The 6962-nt window shown below is 45.8% G+C and overlaps 1 long non-coding RNA gene across 1 annotated transcript; it reads left to right on the top strand.

Annotated features, from left to right (window-relative positions):
• The first annotated feature begins 808 nt into the window (after nt 1-808).
• On the top strand, nt 809-5913 carry LOC128341053 (uncharacterized). The gene is made up of 2 exons (XR_008314170.1): nt 809-886; nt 5746-5913. It is a non-coding gene; the product is annotated as an uncharacterized LOC128341053 (long non-coding RNA).
• The last annotated feature ends 1049 nt before the right edge of the window (nt 5914-6962 follow it).

Consider the following 6962-nt stretch of genomic DNA (forward strand, 5'->3'; position numbering starts at 1 on the left):
GACTTAGGTTTAGATAACTCTGGGTCTGACTGCCCCCACTTCCTGCCACCATTTGGGGGGCAGGAAGCATTTTCATCCAATTAATTGACCTTGACCGGCAGGTCCAGTTTAATGTAGGATTAATGTCAGATTTTCCCACAAATGGTGGCTGGGTTGTCTATCTGAGGCTATAGAGGGCATTCTGGAATGGAACTGTGCATGCAGAGTCAACATTGCTTAACCCCCTAAAGGAAACCTTTTTCTTGTCACCACATGATCCTCTGGAAAGGTTTCCTGTCCAGGGCCTATTAAAAGAAAAGTGGGAGGTTCTCCAGGGGTGTGTGTCTGCTCTTGGGAAGAGAGGAGGCTCCTCATTTGGGGCAGAGAGGGGTGCCACTTCCTTGCCAGCCCTCCATCCTTGCTATCCCCCCATACTCTCACCAAAAATGCCACCTCTTCCTCCCGCTCTTTCCCTCTGTGTGTCTGTCTCGTTTGAATGTTGCTTTTGCACTTTCACTCCTTGCCAGTAGATGGCACTGGCTCTTGGTCTTTTTTCTAAATCCCCTTTTAAAGCCATTTCCTCCTATTAAGAATGTTCCATGGGAACCGTTGCCCCCAAATGAAGTAATTACCATACTTGGTCGCTACTCAAATTGCATATTTAGTGCCCCAGCACCAATCAGGATTGCCTAATTTTCCCCCTAAAGATGGGTAGGGGCCAGCCCTACCCCCAACCAATCAGAAGTCAGAATAGCCTACAGGCACTCATTCGGACCAATAACCAACAAAAAGGCCAGCCCAGTCATCTGATCTCCCAGCTTCCTTCTAGGCAGGCTGAACTGGCTCTCTGGATGTCTGTGTGCAAAATGGGAGCACTCAGTCTGCAAACAAATGGAGTTCAGAATAAGTAGGAGCCCTAGCTAACTTTCTCCAGCCTCTCCTTCTTCAGAGGGAAGCCAGCCTTCTACTCTTCACTCAGTACCCCAACCAAGCCCTCAGGAGGCAGTGGATTTATCCAGCATTTGCTGGGAGCTCTTTTCTTTTTAAAATGATACTAACAAACCTTAGCAAAATTCAGAGATCTAGAGAATGGGGGGGAAATGGGGGATATGGTGGACTGGTACTTCCTCTGAGTAGTTCTTTTACTAACAAGCAAGCAGCCCCTGCCTCACACACCTTTCCTCTTCTTCTAGGAGTTTGTGCAAAGCCTCTTGCTGGCTCCTTTGTTTTTCTCTTACACTCTCACCTCTATTAAGGGTGAAAGCGTGTGTGTGTGGGGTGGGGTGGGGTTGCGTTATAGCTTCCAAATGAAACAAGGCATTTTAACTAAAATTACTAATTGGACATCTTCACACTTGTCCTCTTGGAAATGTGGGTGCCTTTAATGCAGAAATACATTTTAATTTTTAAGTTCTGAGATTGCTCTCTTTATGGGCAGCCTAACAGGCACAGCTTGGAAACCAGGCCAGTCCAAAACAGTCAAGCAGCTCCACCACTCTTGTCCATATGCCAGCTTTTGTTTGCTGTTGGTTGGTTATTTTGTATCTTCCTTATTCTTCTTTCCTTGGTGAGTATTGAAAGGAGAGGTCCTCCAGCATAAATTATTTGGACTTGCAGCCAGTTCTAAGTAGTTTATACCAAGTAAAGCTTTAATGAACTCATTGGGGCTTAATCCCAAGTACTATGTGTACATAGGATTGCAGCCCAAGGACATATCCCAGAAATGTTTATATTGTGAGAATGGGAGAGAAAAGACTTGCTTTCCTTAAAACAAATAAAGGCTGGGGTGGGGGGTGGGGGGTGGGGGGGATACTGTGTGCGTATTTGTGAGAAGAAAGGAAACTAGTGGGCTCAGTGTGTGGCCAAATACATTGTGGTATTTTCAAGTGGTGTGAAATGTGTGTATTCAGGTGCTTCTTGCAAACAGGTGCTCAAGACTCTATTCTCGCTTCAGTTGACCTTCTTAGCCTAGTTCTGCATGGGGTGAAGAGGAGAGGTCTGAGATTGCAAAGGTAAAATTGTGCCCTCAAGTCAGTGTCGACTCCTGGCGACCACAGAGCCTTGTGGCTGTCTTTGGTAGAATACAGGAGGGGTTTACCATTGCCTCCTTCTGCGTAGTATGAGATGATGCCTTTCAGCATCTTCCTATATCACTGCTGCCCGATACAGGTGTTTCCCATAGTCTGGGGAACATACCAGCAGGGATTCGAACCAGCAACCTCTTGCTCATTAGGAAAGGAGGGGGAGAAATGGAGGCAATGCTCCATCTAGCACCGGAAGAAGAGGCATAGGGACTTGAGAAAGAGAGGGCATTACTGCTTTCCACACTGACACCCACCATGAACCACTCTAAGGGCAGGATTTTCTTTTACTCACAGCCAACCAAGAGGCTTCACAATAACCTTGGAAGCTGAAGTATTGTTTTAAAGTATTACTTCAGTTTTCTTTGCCACAAACAAAAAATCTGATAAAATAACTTTACTTTCCACCCCATGTGTTTTCTTGTTTGTTTGTTTGCTTACTTAAGTCACTATTACACACCTAAATAATATAAAAAAGAGAGGCCTTTGGAAAAATCCATCTGCAATCCCATTTATCCTTGCCTCTGAGTAAGAGAGCCAGCATGGTGTAGTGCTTAGAGTGCTGGACTAGGACCGGGGAGACCCAAGTTCAAATCCCCATTCAGCCATGAAACTAGCTGGGTGACTCTGGGCCAGTCACTTCTCTCTCAGCCTAACCTACTTCACAGGGTTGTTGTGAAAGAGAAACTCAAGTATGTAGTACATCGTTCTGGGCTCCTTGGAAGAAGAGAGGGATATAAATGTAATAATAATAATAAGTTCTATTGAATGTGGGGCTCACTTCTGAGTAAACATGGCTGGGCTCTCTCCAGCCAAACAATGTTATGCAAAAAGCTCTCCCCTCCTCTTCTTCTGCTCGCACTCTTACTTTGCATGTATTTTCTTGGGAGCCAGAATGTGTGTTTCATTGATGGCTTCATTGTTTGAGCCTCCAGTGTCTGGTATGACTAAACCAATGTCAACAAACAGAACTCTTATGAACTCTTAGCTCCCTGCTTTTGTTTTTTTAAACCATTTTTTAATTGCCAGACAGGTGCAATTGTGCTCTTCTTTATGGGCAGAAGGTACTGGCGCAGCAGAGAGGAGAGAGCCTGATGCAGTAGCAGAGAGTGGCTTCTAATTTCAGCCAGCCAGTGGTTCTGACTTTATTTTATTTTATTTGTTCAACGTATTTTTATACAGTGCTGCCCAAAACCTGTGTCTCTGGGCGGTTTATGCAGAGGAGGCTATAGGGGAAGGAAGTGCGCCTTCTGCTGCATCCGAGCTCCTGGCTGAGTTCCACTCCAAGCTAAGCAGGGATGCCAGTGGAACGGACTTGAGCTCTTCTTAACCTTGAGGGAAAGACAGCTCCTCTTTCCATATCCTTCCTCGCCTCTAGCCCATTTAACCTGTTATGTTCAACACTCATAAACAAGTGTACATAGGGGCAGTTATTCACACATTATGTTGAACACAATACAGCAGTACATATCTTATCTATACCATGCATTTGAGGGGCCTGTACTCAGGTTCACTTTTTAAACGAATGCAGGTACAGCCATTAACACAGAAACAGGTACAGACATCTGTACACTTTTTAATTGCTGCTTCCCTCATACACTCAAAGAAAATTAGATATATCTAACAATAGGTTTATTGAGCAACAATAAACCTATTATTGTTGGTGTCCAGCGATCCCTCTTGCAGAATTAGATTGGATCAGTTTCAATCTGTGACTCCTGAGGATGTGGACAAGCTGTTTGGGGTGGTGTGGCCTACCACCTGTTCTCTGGATCCTTGCCCGACTTGGCTGCTTCTATCTAGCAGGGAGATTGTTGGAGGTGGCCTACTTAATATCATAAATGCATGACTGAGGGAGGGTAAGGTGCCTCCATGCTTGAAGGAGGCAATAGTTAGACCTCTTCTTAAGAAGCCTTCCCTGGATCCCTCAGCGATGGATAGTTATAGGCCAATCTCCAGTCTCCCTTGGTTGGGCAAGGTGATCGGGAGGGTGGCGGCTGACCAGCTCCAGGTGGTTTTGGAGGAAACTGATTATCTAGACCCATTTCAAACTGGCTTTAGAACAGGTTATGGGGTTGAGTCAGCCTTGGTTGGCCTGATGGATGACTTTTTTTTTTTTTAAATTACATTTATAAACCGCCCCATCCAGAGGCTCTGGGTGGTGTACAACAACTTTAAAAAAAGACATAAAACCCACAATTCAAACAATGCTAAAAACAATATAAAAACAACTCAAAAATGATTACAACTATTTAAAAGCAATTAAAATTTACCAGGCAATTGACAGAGGGAGTGTGACTCTGTTAATTCTCTTGGATCTCTTGGCGGCATTCGATACTATCAACCATGGTATCTTTCTGGATCGCCTGGGGGAGTTGGGGATAGGAGGCACTGCTTTGCAGTGGTTCCGCTCCTGTCTCTCAGGTAGATCCCAGATGGTGGAGCTTGGTGACAGTGCTCCTCAAAACAAGAGCTGTTAGATGGAGTCCCTCAGGGCTCCATTCTGTCACCAATGCTTTTTAATATCTGCATGAAACCGCTGGGTGAGGTCATCAGGAGATTTGGTGCTGGGTGTTACAAGTATGCTGATGACACCCAAATCTACTTCTCCTTTTCATCTGCATCATCAGGAAATGGTGTTCATTCCCTAAAAGGCTGTCTACATGCATTAATGGGCTGGATGAGGGATAACAAATTGAAGCTGAATCCAAGCAAGACGGAGGTACTCATTGTAGGGACTCAGAATCTGAGGGGTGAGTTAGATCTCCCTGTGCTGGATGGGGTTACACTCCCCCAGAAGAAGCAGGTACGCAGCTTGGGAGTACTACTGGGCCTAGGCCTCACCCTGGTATCTCAGGTGGAGGCCATGGCCAGGAGTGCTTTCTATCAGCTTTGGCTGATTCGACAGTTTTGTCCATCTTTGAAGAGGATGACCTCAAAACAGTGGTGTACCAGCTGGTAACCTCCAGGCGTGACTACTGCAATGCGCTCTGTTTGGGACTGCCTTTGTACATAGTTTGGAAACTTCAGTTAGTTCAAAACATGGCAGCCAGACTGGTCTCTGGGGCAACTCGGAGAGACCATATGATGCCTGTTTTGAAACAGTTACACTGGCTGCCGATATGTTTCCTGGCAAAATACAAAGTGCTGGTTATTACCTTTAAAGCCCTGAATGGCTTAGATCCTGGTTACCTTAGAGAGCACCTTCTTCTGCATGATCCCCACCGCACATTAAGGTCATCTGAGGAGGTCTGTCTCCAGTTACCATCAGTATGTCTGGTGGTGACTCAGAGGCGGGCCTTCTCTGTAGCTGCTCCTGGACTGTCGAATGTGCTCCCTGTAGAAATCTGTAATTCGAACTCTTTATTGGTTTTTAGGAGAGCCTTTATACCTATCTGTTTGGCCTGGCCTTCCGGGGTTTTAAATTTGTTGTAAAGCGTTTTTAATGAACCCGTTTTTCAGGGTTTTAAAATTGTTTTATTGTTTAATTGTTTTATGGTAGTTTATATTCTTAATTGTTGATTGATTTTAACTGTCTTTGTTTTATTTGTAAACCACCCTGAGCCAGTTTTGGAAGGGCGGTATAAACACTGAATAAATAATAATAATAATAATACTATAATAACTCCATTTTCTCTTTCCCTCCCTTTTCCTTTCTGACTCCACCCCACCCCACACTCTACAGGATCCCCACTGGGACAAAAATCCAAACAACAAAACACAAAAGATAACTAGAGAGAGTACAGCATACACTTGGACAACATAACATCTGTATAGAGCTTCTCTGCTGCCTCTGTATGATTACAGCTCTCGATTCATTGTTGCTGCTTCTTGACTAAATGATTTGATGTTTCTCTTCTTGATTCAATGGTGCAGCTGTAAATGGCTTATCACAACAAAGTAGGACTTGTTTATATTGATTCCCTCTCCCCTTGTGCTGGTTTAAATGACCCAAAGTGAAGGTTGAATACTTCAACCTGCAAATCCTAGCTTTTCAGCCTTTAGTGAGAGACAGATTACCAACAGCCTTTCTTGTCCCTGCTGCTCACTACTAGGGATGTGCACAGAACCACAGAGGTGCAGTCCAGTGCTGGTGGGGGTCTCCCTTTAAGGGTGGGGGGCTTCACTTACCCCTCCTGCTGCTTTCCCCCCACCAGTGCTCTGTGTTTTGTAAACAATTTTGGGGCGGCAGCGTTCCTACCTGCCGTCCCTGCTCCCGACATTTGCAGGAAATATCGAAAGTAACAAGTGCACATGTGCCCGCTGCTGCGCGTGTGCACCCGGGCGAGTGCACACATCGCATGCAGCATGCACATGTCATGCATGGAGCATGTGATGTGCGCAGGGGGCGCGCGTGTGCTTTTTACTTCCAGTATTTATGGCAAACGATGGGGGCAGGGGTGGTAGGGAGGAACTGCCCCAAAATCGTTTACAAAAAATGGAGCGCCAGCGGGGGGGAAGCGGCAGGAGGGGTAAGTGCAACCCCCCTGCCCTTAAAGAACCACCCACTGCCAGCACCGGACCGGGCCCCATTTGAACCGGTTCGAAGGCCTCTATCATGGCTTCCGGACCAGTTCGTGCACATCCCTACTCACTACATATGCTTTTCCTAGCTGTGAAATGAACTAGTGGTAATAGTGGCGATACCAGACTGTTGGGTTGTTGAGCATGCAAAGAACCTGGAAGGTGAATCAGATTCACATGAAGCAGGGCTGAAGACAGGCCCAGATAGCTGAAAAAGAGCCTTTGGACTGGGAGGGGGAACTGAACTGAGATTACTATGAATCTGGCATGCCAGTTTGTTTGCTACTAAAGGTAAAGTGTGCCATTGAGTTGGTGTCGACTCCCTGACACCCACAGAGCCCTGTGGTTGTCTTTGGTAGAATACAGGAGGGGTTTACC

Source organism: Hemicordylus capensis, chromosome 1, assembly GCF_027244095.1.
Source record: "Hemicordylus capensis ecotype Gifberg chromosome 1, rHemCap1.1.pri, whole genome shotgun sequence".
NCBI lineage: Eukaryota > Metazoa > Chordata > Lepidosauria > Squamata > Cordylidae > Hemicordylus > Hemicordylus capensis.